Source organism: Sus scrofa, chromosome 6 (assembly GCF_054392235.1).
Source record: "Sus scrofa isolate SSC_HxYL_T2T_F1_AM1 chromosome 6, Sscrofa_HxYL_maternal_Yorkshire_Landrace_v2.0, whole genome shotgun sequence".
Taxonomy (NCBI): domain Eukaryota; kingdom Metazoa; phylum Chordata; class Mammalia; order Artiodactyla; family Suidae; genus Sus; species Sus scrofa.
This window is the reverse complement of record NC_139388.1, coordinates 164,721,776-164,735,916: the sequence shown is the minus strand read 5'-3', so window position 1 is coordinate 164,735,916 and position 14,141 is coordinate 164,721,776. Positions and strand designations below refer to the sequence as shown.

Sequence of the window (14,141 nt, the reverse complement as noted above, 5' to 3'; positions counted from 1 at the left end):
GGTCTTTACATTTTTCTAGGCCTCCCCAGCTCCAGATATAGGGAAGACAATCATGAACAAAACAAAAATTGTTGCCTTCTTGGAGCATGCATTCAAATGGGGAGAAACAGAATAAAATAATTTTTAAAAAGTGAATGCTAAGGGAGTTCCCTTCATGGCTCAGGGGAAACGGAATCTGACTAGTATCCATGAGGACGCAGGTTCACTCCCTGGCCTTGCTCAGTGGGTTAAGGATCCACTGTTGCTGTGAGCTGTGGTGTAGGTCTCAGATATGGCTGGGATCTGGTGTTGCTGTGGCTCTGGTGTAGGCCCGCAGCTACAGTTTCAATTCGACCTGTAGCCTGGGAACCTCCGTGGGTGCAGCCCTAAAAAGGCAAAAAGGGCGGAGGTGGGAATGCTAAGACAAGAAATGATGATGGATAGGAAAATAAAGAGTTGGGAAGGAGAAGCCCAAGGAATCAGAAAAGAAATGGTAAAATCTGGAGTTCCTATAGTGGCTCAGCAGTAACGAACCCAACCGGTATCCGTGAAGACTCAGGTTGGATCTCTGGCCTGAATCAGTGGGTTAAGTATCTTGCGTTGCCTTGAGCTGTGGTGTAGGTCACAGATGCGCTCTCAGATTGGCCATTGTTGTGGCTGTGGAGTAGAATAGGCTGGTGGCTGCAGCTCTGATTCGACCCCTAGCCTGGGAACTTTCATTTGCCATGGATGCAGCTCTAAATACACAAACCGAAAAAGAAAGAAAAAAAAATTATGAAACCTGAAGTAGAGCAGCAGATGAAATAAATTAATTGAAAAATATTGTTCAAATATCCCAATATGGAGTTCCCCATTGTGGCACAGGGGAATTGAATCCGACTAGGAACCATGAGGTTGCGGGTTCTATCCCTGGCCTCGCTCAGTGGGTTAAGGATCAGGTGTTGCCGTGAGCTGTGGTGTAGGTCACAGATGCAGTTCGGATCCCACGTTGCTGTGGTTGTGGTGTAGGCCAGCGGCTACAGCTCCAGTTGGACCCCTAGCCTGGGAACCTCCATATGCCTCAGGTGTGACCCTAAAAAGACAAAAAAAAAAAAAAAAAAAAACAGGTTTTCAAGAACCTATCAATTTTTAAACCAAGCAACTCCACTAGATTGCCCTCCTTTAAAGCCGTGTTTTTACTTTATTATTAACCCCTAACATAGCTTCCCAGCACATTGTAAAACAGTCATGTTTGTTGAATAAATACCTGAAGTGATATGTGTATTTTGGGGTGTTATTTTCTTAAACTCTCTGAAGCAATAATAACACACTACCAATAATGATTCCCCACAACTGGGTTAGCCTTTTGGTGGATATCTAACCAAAAGACAACAACTAAGCCAAAAATCAGGAGAAGGAAGGATTTATTAGCTGCAACAAGTAAGAATACTGGGGAATCTTTCCCAAAGCAGTGTCTCCCCAGCAAAATTGGGTAAGTTTTAAGCTAAGGTTACATGCATATTCATAAAGGGTATGTGCATATTCATGAAGGGGCTTGAGAAGAGGTGAATTCAATATTGAATTGGGGCAAAGATTGACAAGGTCCAACCTTTAGTTGATTCAAGTCACAAGAGACTGAAAAATGTTAACATCATCATCATTCCTTAGGTTCCTACCAGTCTGAGGTCTTATCATGTATTTACCATTCTCCAAGAGGGGGTACAGAGGTTAGTTCCTATAGAACAACTCAAAGATAAGTATCAGCTTGATATGTATATCCTTGGAGGAGGAACTAGGACACTGTTTTGTTGTTTCTTGACTGCTTTTCCTCTGTTTCTGCATCGCTTTGTTCCCTGAAGTTCATTAATTACTGAGACCAGTTCAAGGGCAAATATTGTGGCCAGCACAGACTTAGTCCAAAATGACTTCTCTTATGTCAAATAATTATATCTAATTCTTTTCCTCCAAGGACTCCCTACCCCATCTGCTTACAGTAAAAAAGTCTTCAAATTCAGTCAGTAATTAGAATTTTCTGACGAGAAACAAAGAGAGGCCACATCCTAAAGTGTGACCTGTTAGTTTTTCCCTTTATAAAGAGGCCTCCAAATCTTACAGGTCACAGAAAATTTAAATATGTAACATTCTATAGAGAGGCATTTTTATTTACTCATTGAACCAAGAAATTGAGCTCCTAACATGTCTCAGACACTCAGAATAGAGTAATAAAAAAGAAATTTTCCTGTTCTGTTGGAGCTTACAAGAAAACTAGTTGGAGAGACATTAAATAAGCATGCAATTTTAAAAATTCATCATTGAGAATGTTTCTAGAAAGAGAAATACGGAGGGATCTAGTTTGGTCAGAGAGTTTCTCTATAAACAAGAGATACTTAGGCAAACATTTGAAAATTGTGTAAGAATGGGTATAGGAACATATAGGAATATACTTGTTCAAAAACTCTGAGAAAGGTCAATTTGGCTAAACTGTAAGTGATTCAGGGGCAAAGGAGAATTGAGTCAGTAATCAAGGTTATACAGAACTGGAGTTCCCATTGTGGCTCAGTGGGTTACAAACACATCTAGTACCATGAGGATACAGATTGGATTCCTGACCTCATTCAGTGGGTTAAGTATCTGGCATTGCCATGAACTACAGTGTTGGTTACAGACAAGGCTCGGATCTGGCATTGCTGTGGCGTTGCTGTGGTGTAAGCCGGCAGCTGCAGCTCCAATTCGACCCCTAGCCTGGGAACTTCCATATGCTACAGGTACGGCCCTAAAAAGCAAGGGGAAAAAAAAAAGAGAGAGAGAGATTATATAGAACCTTCCTAAGAATAAAAAGAAGACATTACCTTGTGTATTTTTTGGTATCATGGGGTTCCTAGCTTCTAGACTATTGTCTGGCATACCATAGGTACTCAGTAAATAATAATTGAACAAATAAAACAGGAAGACATGATCACAAGTGTTTTCCAAGTAAATCACTCTGGATGATGTGTGAAAAATAGTTTGGGGGTGGGGTGGTGAGGCCAAGACTGAAAGAAGAGAGCACTTAGGAGGGCATTAAAGTAATATAGGCATTAGTGATGATTCACATTTGAGGAGTAATAGTGGAAATATATGTATACAGATATGTCATATATTCAGGAGGTAGAATTGACTGGTTTGGGATAGTGGAAGAATGAATGTGTGCCTGGTTTTCTGGGCAAATAGGTGACGGTGCCAGTATCTCAGTAAACAACTTTTGAAAGAGAAGCAGTTCTGGGAGAAGATAAGCTTAAACTTAGTTTTGGATATGTTATGTTTGAGTCATTTGTGAGCCATACAAAAGGAGGACCAGGTCTGGAGCTCAGAAGGAGGCCTAAATTGGACATATCAATGTGAAGTTTATGAGCTTCTAGGTGGTAACCAAAGCCTATTAATAAAATCACCTACACTCACTGTGAAGAGAAAAGGGCTCAAGAACCAAGCTTTGAGGAGCTTATAGAAGAGGAAGAACTCCCCCAAAAGACCAAGAGGAACTATCAGAATGGAACTACCAGAGGGAAACCAGAAGAATGTACAGGAAAAATTTCTCTTTGTTGCTTGGCCCAATACAATTCTGACCCCATTTCGAATGACAAAATATCAGATTGGATATATAAAATATGAAGACCCTCAAGGAATCATAGGAGGACTTTGAGCTGGCCTATGAAGAGAAATATCTACCTGGAGAGGTGAAGCTCACAAGTGACCTGTGGCACAGTCAGGACTTCCAAACCAAAAGTATTATTTTCTTTTTTTTTTGTCTTTTAGGGCCTCACCGGTGGCATATGGAGGTTCCCAGGCTAGGGGTTGAATCGGAGCTGTAGCTGACAGCCTATGCCAAAGCCACAGCAACGTCTTTGACCTACACCACAGCTCATGGCAACACGGGATGCTTAACCCACTGAGTGAGGCCAGGGATCAAACCTGCGTCCTCTCCTCATGGATGCTAGTAGGGTTTGTTAACCACTGCGCCATGATGGAACTCCTATTTTCCCATTTTAAATAATTTATAAATTTGCCATCCTCCCTTTGAATATTCATAACTTTGGGGAGGTTGTTTGTTTGCTTGCTTTTTAGGGCCACACTTGCAGTATATGGACGTTCCCAGGCTAGAGGTTAAATCAGAGCTACAACTGCCAGCCTACACCACAGCCACATCTGAGCCGCATCTGCGACCTATACCATAGCTCACTGCAACATGGGATCCTTAACCCACTGAGCGTGGCCAGGGATCAAACCTACAACCATATAGATGCTAGTCGGGTTTGCTACTGCTGAACCACAATGAGAACTCTAATTCATAACTATTGTAAAGCCTATTTCTCAGAGAAAACATAAAATAAGCTATTACCACTTTAAAGGAAATTGAGACATTGGCAAGTTAAAAGTATCTTAAGGCCCCAAATAAACATAAGACATGCAGATTATAATTTTTTGCCCCATTTTCCCAGGCTCTCTAAGAGTATTTAAGTGCTTTTTTTCCATCTTCAGTCACCTCACACTCCTTCTCATTTTCACCTCAAGAATTTCCATCCCATCAGTTTTGGTGACACTTCTCTCCCCATTTTTTTCTGATGAGAGGTCAGAAATAGTGAAAATTAAATATACCTCATTTTTATGTTTGCTGCCTGCTTCACAAAATTTTTTGGTTTTTGTTTGTTTGTTTGTTTGTTTTTCCTCTTTTGGCCGCATCTGCAGCTAGTGGAAATCCCCCAGCCAGGGATCAAATCCAAGCCACACCTGAGACCTACCGTGCAGCAACACCAGATCCTTAACCCTCTTCATTGGGCTGGGGATCAAATCAGCAATGCCACAGAGACAAGCTTGATCATTAACCCACTGTACCACAGTGGGAACTACCAGAAAGTTATCTTAGTCAATGAAATTGCTATCTGCCTTCCAAAGGAACAAATCTGAGCCTTACTCCTAAAAATTCAAAGATAAATTTCTCCGTTAATCCCATTATCCACATTTACATTTGAGAGTCAGGATAAATCAGAAATATGGAATACTGATTCTAGGTTGAGTAGATTGGGAGTACTGTGAGTCCGTTAAAGTCAAGCTCAAAGTTATCTATTTTAGTGTCTAAAATTCCCACATCAGTGATTCATTGTCCCCTTTAGGTCTGTTGCAGTTCTCTTGTAGCGCAGCAGGTTAAGGCTCCATTGTCACACGGCAACGGCTTGGATCACTGCTGTGGCATGGGTTTGATCCCCGGCCCAGGGACTTCCACATGTCGCAGATGCAGCAAACAAACAAACAAACAAAAACCCCCTCTTAACTGTCAATAATACCCTTAAAAGGAATGAAAAACTAGCACCATTTTGTGAATGGATTTGTTTTTATTCCCCATTTTTAAAGCATTCTGTGGGCCACTTGAGAGCCCGATAAACCTGGGGTGGGGAAAGGGGTTGCTAAGTGTGGGAGGAAAGGCCCAGAAGGAGGAGATGGGTAACAAGAGAAATACTATTTAACATTCTGTCCTGGGCCCACACTCTAAGCAATTATACCTTAGGAGCGCTAGTTATTAGTGTCCTGCCCACTGAAGCGCTCCACATTTGGTAGCTTGGCATCTAGGTCAAAACGTAGGCATGTTCTTACAGAGTCTTCTATTAAGAGACCAGATGTGTGCACGACATAGCAAAGAATTTGTGTGACCATAAGAAACAGTTCTCTCTTGTACCATAAGCATAGTTCTAGGAAGAATTTGATGTTCAAACTTTAGAATAAAGTAAATGACTCTAAAAAAATACTTTATGTAAAATGAAAGTTCTTCACTCACAAATACCAGCCAAGTGTTCCTCATCTCTGATCTAAAGATACAGATTCTGAGACTCTGCCTGGAAGGGAGAATGTGAAGACATAAAATGATATTTAAAATATATTAATCAGGAGTTCCCATCATGGCTCAGTGGTTAACGAACCCGACTAGCATCCATGATGATGTGGGTTCGATCCCTGGCCTTGCTCAGTGGGTTAAGGATCCCTAGTTGCCGTGAGCTGTGGTGTAGGTCACAGACATGGCTTGGATCCTGAGCTGCTGTGGTTGTCGTGTAGGCTGGCAGCTACAGCTCTAAGTTGTAGCTTGGGAACTTCCACATGCCACAGGTACAGCCCGAAAAAGACAAGAGACAAAAAATAAAATAAAATAAAATAAAATATATTAATCAGAAACCAGATCATAATACTCCCCTTTTAAAACCTGCCAGTGGCTCCTCTCATCACTTTAAATAAAATCTAGCTGTTTGCCATCACTTATACGGCTCACATATGATTTCCACTCTTCCTCCATTCCCTCTGCTCCATTCATGCTGGCTTTCGTAACGTCCTTCAACATAGAATGGCGGTTCTTGCCTTAGGGCCGTCATGTCTACTTCTCTGCCTGAACTGTTCTTCCTTTAGATTTTGCATCACTGGCTCCTTCTCACAATCGTATGTCAGTTCAAATGTTACCTCTTAAAAGAGGTCTTCTCTTACCACTCTATATAAAATAGTACTCATTATCTGAAGTTATATTATTTGTCTTTTAGCTTATTGTCTGCCTGTCTTCTCTATTTTATAAGGTCCATTGGAAAGTTGATACTTTACCTACCTTTTACCCACCATATCCCCAGTAATAACAAAAGCATCTGGTACAATACAGGAAAAAGAGGAGACAAGTGAAGTTTCAAGATCCTTAGAGAGGCAGGAAAAAAATGGGGGATTAGCCTTAAAATAGAATGGAATGTGTCTATCATTGGGTCTGGAGGGAAAGAAGCACAGACAGGTATGGGAGCAGCAAAGAGTTTAAATGTTGTTAGGAGGAAGGAAGGGGCAAGAATTTAAGAGTTTCTGTCTGACAACCCTGGCCTCTGTCTTCTTTTTGAAATGCGATACAAGGGAGTTCCCGTGTATATATATTTCACATGTTCCCATGAACACACACACACACACACACACACACACACACACGAATTACTTGGCTATACACCTGAAAGTAACACAACATTGTAAATCAACTATACTTCAGTTTAAAAAAAAGAAGGAAGCATCTGGTTCCATTAGCCTTCTCTCCTTCCCTTCTGAATAATTAAGTCTAAAATTTGCCTAGGTGGGGCTGATCAAGCTAGGTATCTGGGCCCGGGTGTGTAAGTGTTGCTTGATGACAGGTATTGGAGCATGAGCAGTATGAGGAGAGTAAATATGTGGGTTGATGGTGCAAGATGTCAGAATCCAAGCCAAATAAAGAGGGTGAGGGGAGAGGGTAGCAGTGGCAGTGGAGACTGGTTACATACAGCCATGATTTCTCAGATAAATCATTGTGCAAGAAGGCAGTTACAAATATGGAAAGGTAGAAATTAGAATGTATGCTGTGGGAGTTCCCATCATGGCTCAGTGGTTAACGAATCCAACTAGGAACCATGCATGAGGTTGAGGGTTCGATCCCTGGCCTCGCTCAGTGGGTTAAGGATCCGGCGTTGCCGTGAGCTGTGGTGTAGGTCACAGACATGGCTTGGACCTGGCCTTGCTGTGGCTGGTGGCTACAGCTCCGATTAGACCCCTAGCCTGGGAACCTCCCCATGCCGCAGGTGCGGCCCTAGAAAAGACAGAAAGACAAAAAAAAAAAAAAATGTATGCTGTGATATTGGACTGGAATTGTATGTGTCAATGTGAACTCCTATTTTTTAAATGATAGATACAGAAGTAAATATAGAGGTGAATGTTTATGTGCATATATATATGTGAGGATGTATATGCATACCTATATTTTAAAGCCATGTTCACTGAGAGGGGGAGCTGTGACACCCCAAAAGCAATGAGCATACCTAATACCTCCATCTTGGTTTCTAAATATTGTTCTCCACTAAAAGGCCATTTTCCACTGAAAGTAACTAGAGCTCCTTGGAGAAATGGGTGATACCCAAGACAAGGACAGGGCAGGTACAAGATGAATCTGGAACATTTTGTATGCCAAAACGTAAGGAAGTAGTCAAAGAATGATGAAAACATGTCAAAGGGACACAGAGGCCAGCTTGAAGGGGTTCCTACTCCCCTCCCCCAGGGCCAGAAGAGGAACAATTTGAGAACCAAAATAAATAATGATGCTAAAGGATTACAGTCCGTTGTATAGAATAGGAAGACATGAGTCTAAACTGATATAAAGAAATAAAGAGGGAGCAAAGAAAGATTTTTGTTTCTACAATAATGAATTAGCAAAGATAATGGAATCAGAGAATCACCATTTGGCAATCATACTAGTAATAATTCTATCAAGAAACATCAGTGTATGTACTAACTTGGTGAAAATGTGATGAGGAATGGGAAATTTGCATGGTCTCAAAGTACCTCCCTGCAAAATACTTGTTGGTTAAGAAGGAGAAAAGAACAATGTTACAATGGAAAAATTTGACGAGTATCATTTAATCTATGAACACAGTCAACATCAGTAATGAGACTGATTAAAATTGTTACCGCCTAATCCTTTGCAATGAGGAAAAACCCAGCATACTTCTGAGCTATCCCTGATAAGATGTATAACCTTACTCTAATCAAGAGGAAACATCAGGAAGTTCCTGTGTGGTTCAACAGGTCACTGAAGTGGTTTGGGTTCACAGGTTCAGTCCTTGCCCCAGGAACTTCCACAGGCCACGGGTGGGGCAAAAAATAAATAAATAAAAAGGAAACATCAGACTAACGCAAATTGAGGAATATTCTATGAAATATTACATATGATCCTTAAAAAGACAGGGTCATGAAAATCAAAGAAAGATTCAGGAAGTGTTTTGATTAAAGACTAACGAGATTTGATAATTAAATGCATCACTACAAAGTATATTATTGGGACAATTGGCTAAACTTGGGGTCTGTGGATTCGATGGTAATATGCATAGAAGTTTATTTCCTGATTTTGATAATTTGGGGGGTGGTGAGGCATCATTTGGGGATTCTAAAGTTCAGGGGGGGATATTCCTCCTTTACACCATTCTTATAACTTTTCTATAAGTTGGCAATTTTTAAAAAAGAAAAAGGAAACAAAGGGGTCAAAAAGAATATCATTTGAAATGTTGGAAAGGACTGCTAATGTCTTAAATGTAAAGTATGGTTCCTGGAATTGTGTGTTGAAAAACAGTGCTTTGTGGGTATAATAGTGGCAATTGCTGTCCACCTAACCACCTACCAAAATCCTGCCTACAACCTTCCTCTGCCTGGCATCTGTCTTTGAGTCTTCCTGCCCACCCCTCCATCCATCTCTTACTTGAACTTAGAATACATTTTTTAAATGTCTTCTTGTCTTGTCTTTTATTTTATTTTAGCTTTTTAGGGCCACACTACAGCCTTATGGAAGCTCCCAGGCTAGGGGTTGAATTAGAGCTGCAGCTGCTGGCCTACACCACAGCCACAGCAATAGGATCCAAGCCACATCTGTGAACTGCACCACAGCTCATGGCAATGCCAGATCCTTAACCCACTGAGGGAGGCAAGAGATCAAACCCATATCCTCAGGAATACTAGTTGGGTTCATAACCACCTGAGTCACGATGGGAACTCCAAGATACATTTTTGGTATCACTTCTTTGGCACTTAATCACATATAACCTTGTGACTTCTCTTGTGCAATTATCATATACATTTTGAGTTATTGTTTAAATCTTCTCATCAATATGTTATCTCCATAATTACACTGTAAACAACATAAGAGCAGATATCATGTATGATCTCTTGTTCTCCCCAAAGTACCTAGCTTCCTAGGGTTTTGTTTTGTTTTTTTCCACACCACGACATAATGAAAGTTTCTAGGCCAGCTATATCTGAGCTGCACCTGTGACTTACACCACAGCTGTGGCAATGCCAAATCCTTAACCCAATGAGCCACAGCAGGAACTCTTCCAGCTTACATTTGGAAATCACATTTCCACAGCCCAAGGACTGTCAAAGATGGTTAATCTCATCCTGCATATCAATTACCTACTAGGCACTGTAAATAATTCCTTTCATCTATAGCATGCTTTATAGTTTATACAACACCTACACATCCATTATCTCATATGTACATAACAACTCTGTGAGGTAGGTGCCACCATAGGATAAACACATTTAGAGAGGAATGTGATTTACTGGAAGTCACACAGCTATGTAACAGCAGAATTGAGATGTTGACCTTGAGCTTCAGATTCCAAGTCCAATGGTTTTTCCACACAACCATAGGAAATAGGTAAGAAATCTGGACACGCTGATGATCACAGGTATTGTGTTAGTTTTCTATTGCTGCTACAACAAATTGCCACAAACTTAGTGGCTTATACAGTACAAATATATTATCTTACAATTTTGTCAGATAGAAGTCTGACCCAGGTATCACTGGGGTAAAACTAAGGAGTCAGCAGGGTTGCATTTCTTTCTAAAGGCTATAGGGAGTTCCTGTCATGGTTCATGAATCTGACTAGTATCCATGAGGACACAGGTTTGATCCCTGGCCTCAGTCAGTGATTAAGGATCCGGTCTTGCCATGGGATGTGGTGTAGGTCGAAGACTCAGCTCAGATCTGGCGTTGCTGTGGCTGTGGCGTAGGCTGGCAGCTACAGCTCCCATTCGACCCCTAGCCTGGGAATCCTTATATGCCACAGGTGCAGCCCTAAAAAGACCCCCCCAAAAAAATGGCTCTAGAAGAGAATCTGTTCCATTGCTCATTCCAGCTTCTAGATGCTGTTCATATCCTTTGACTCCTGTCCCTCTTTCTCCATCTTCAAAGCAAGCAGCAGTGCATCTCTGTATGACTTTCTTCTACATTTACTTCTTCCTCTGACTCAACCATTTATCAAAACAAAAGCCTTGTGTTTAAGTTGGACCTACCCAGATAATCCAAGATAATCTTCCTATTTTAGGGTTAGCTGATTAGCAATCTTAATACCTTCAGCAACCCTGGTTCCCCTTTGCCATGTGTCCTAACATATTCACAGATTCTGGGGATTAAGATGTAGACATCTTGGAGTTCCCTTGTGGCGCAGTGGTTAACGAATCCAACTAGGAACCATGAGGTTGCGGGTTTGATCCCTGGCCTTGCTCAGTGGGTTAAGGATCCGGCGTTGCCATGAGCTGTGGTGTAGGTTGCAGACGCGGCTCGGATCCCACGTTGCTGTGGCTGTGGTGTAGGCTGGTGGCTACAGCTCCGATTGGACCCCTAGCCTGGGAACCTCCATATGCCGAGGGAGCTGCCCAAGAAATGGCAAAAAAGACAACAACAAAAAAAAGATGTAGACATCTTTGGGAGCCACCATTGCAGCTGTCATGCATATGGTCTTCAAAGTTTCACTTCCCAACAATCCACTGTGCATTAACATCTTAACTCACTATGTGAACAGTTCTTCCATCTACTAACAATCAACCATCAGATTCCAACATGACACTTTATTTACTGATGTTATTAACTTTTAGAAATTAATTTCTATGAAAAACAAGCCAGAGTTTGATTTATAAAAATTAGCATTATCTGAGTCCATTGGTTCTTTTTTTTTTTTTTTTTTGCTTTTTAGGTCCTTGCCTCTGGCATGAGTCCACTGGTTCTTAACTCAACAAGTAAGAGAACTGAACCAGTGACCTTAAGTAATGTGCCCAAAGATACAAAGGTAGTAAGCAGCAGAGCAGGTAGTCAAACATAGGTCCTATTGCAAAGCTCTTGGCTTTTCCAACACACAATTTTCTCACCAAGAATAGTTAATCCTGGGGCCTAATGCTCTAATCTAATGCCTATGGTTTAAATACTGATTTCTATCTTTGGATCATTCATTTCTTTTGGACTGCCTTGAAAATGAAAATCTCTGCAGTAGAGGAATTGAATAAGATACATGTTTACATGTGTGTTGTAAAGAGAAAAAAACATATGTGATGTACGTGTGCATTAGTTTATAAGCAGACAATTGTGATAGCAAGGAAAGGCCTAGTAGGGGCTGGTTCAAGTCCTGACTGCCACTTGTATGGTCTTCGACAAGTCCTAAATTCTGGTAAACTCTCTTTTTAAAAAATGGTTTATTACACTTAAATTATTCTATACGCAATTTTCTGTAATTCAAAAGTTCATAGTCATAAATCATTGTAATGGCTATGTCTGTTTAATCATACATTTATGTGTTCCATTACATTTGAACAGATGGGTTTTTTCTATTAATATTAACCGAAGATATTTATGGTCCATGATGTTTGATACAAAGCTTTATGTCAATCGCAAATCAAGTAAACTCACTTAATTTTGGTTTTCCATCTATAAGGTATATCCTTCAGGAGTTCCCATTGTGGTGAAGCAGGATTAGGATCTGGCAATTGTCTCTGCAGTGGCAGAGGTTCAATCCCCAGCCTGGTGCAGTGGGTTGAAGGTCCAGTGTTGCCATAGTCGTGATGTGGGGTGGCTGTAGCTTGGATTCAATCCCTAGCCTGAGAACTTCCATGTGCCACAGGTGCAGCAAACAAAACAAAACAAAAAATAGATGAAAAACCACCCTTCATAGTGTTGTTTTGAGGATTAAATGCCATAATAAATCTTGAATAGTACTTACACAGAGTCTGGACTAAAGTTGTTATGAGGAACAGTTGGCAAGTATATAGAGCCTGATGACTAGGTCCCAGTTGACGAGGTGTGGGTGATTTCTTTTTTTTAACCACTGAATTTATTTAACTTATAATATGATGCATACATTTTAAATGATTGTAATCTACCCAAAGCTAGAAATTCAAAATATGATAGCCTAAATTTAATAATTTTTTAAAATTTATTTTTTATTGAAGTATAGTTGATTCACAATGTTATATTAACTTCTGCTGTACAGTAAACTGACTCAGTTATACACACACATATATATTCTTTTTTGTATTTTTTTTCCATTATGGTTTATCCCAGGATACTGAATATAGTTCCCTGTGCTACATAGTAGGACCTTAATTGTTATCTATTCTGTATGTAATAGTCTGCATCTATTAAACCCAAACTCCCGATCCATCCCTTCCCCACCTCCCTCTCCCTTGGCACTCATAAGTCTTTTCTCTATGTCTCTGAGTCTGTTTGTGAGATAGGTTCATTTGTGCCATATTTTAAATTCTACATATAAGTGATATCATATGGTATTTGTCTTTCTCCTTCTGACTTACTTCACTTACTATGAGAATCACTAGTTGCATCCATGTTGCTGCAAATGATATTATTTTGTTCTTTTTTTTTTTTTTTAGGGCCACACTCACAGCATAGGGAAGTTCCCAGGATAGGGTGGAATTGGAAGTTTCCAGCCTACACAATAGCCACAGCAACATGGGATCAAAGCTGCATCTGTGACCTACACCACAGCTTTCAGCATCACCAGATCCTAAACCCACTGAGTGGGGCCAGGGATTGAACCCACGTCCTCATGGATACTAGTTGGGTTCCTTACCGCTGAGCCACAACAAGAACTCCTACTTTGTTCTTTGTGAAGCTGAGTATTATTTTATTGTATATATGCACCACATCTTTTTAAACTTTTCATCCGTTGATGGATATTTAGGTTGTTTCCATGTCTTGGCCATTGTGAATAGAGCTACTAGGGAGTGGGTGATTTCTTGACTAACCACAAGGTGGAGCAAGAGTCATAGAAATGTATGTCCTAACCTTGAATATAGGAATTTTGGACTTAAGGGAAAAAAGAATAGCCTTTCTATTTGAATCTTGACAGAATAAATCCTACCCCCCTTTAAGCCTATGTTCCTCCGTCATAAGAGCTTTGGGGTTTTTGGTTGGTTGTTTTTTGTTTTTCAAAAAGAATCAGATGTAAATTGACTATAATTCAGTGAAACTTTAAAAATGATTTTTAAAAATCAGATGGACAAAGGAACTTTCAATTGATATTCTTTAATAATGTAAATTTAACTTCTATTTGGAGATGACTGTGCAGTTATGAGAGAAAATCATTAATACACTTCATTCTCTTTAGCTTCTTCAGTCCAGAGGACAGAAGCAGTTCTTGTCTACATTCTTTGCTCCAAAAGACATACTTTTTGTTTTTTTGCTGCACCCCTGGCATGTGAAAGTTCCTGGGCCAGGGACTGAACCTGTGCCACAACAGCAACCCAAGCTGCTGCAGTGACAATGCCAGATTCTTAACCTGTTGTGCCACAGAAGAATTCCCTCCAAAAGATGTACTTATCATTTTTTCCAAGAA

General features: G+C 40.5%; 1 protein-coding gene across 1 annotated transcript in view; it reads right to left on the bottom strand.

Moving 5' to 3' along the window:
* RAB3B (RAB3B, member RAS oncogene family) overlaps positions 1–14,141 on the bottom strand; it is a 580,278-nt gene that overhangs the window by 477,064 nt on the left and 89,073 nt on the right. The window lies entirely within an intron of this gene.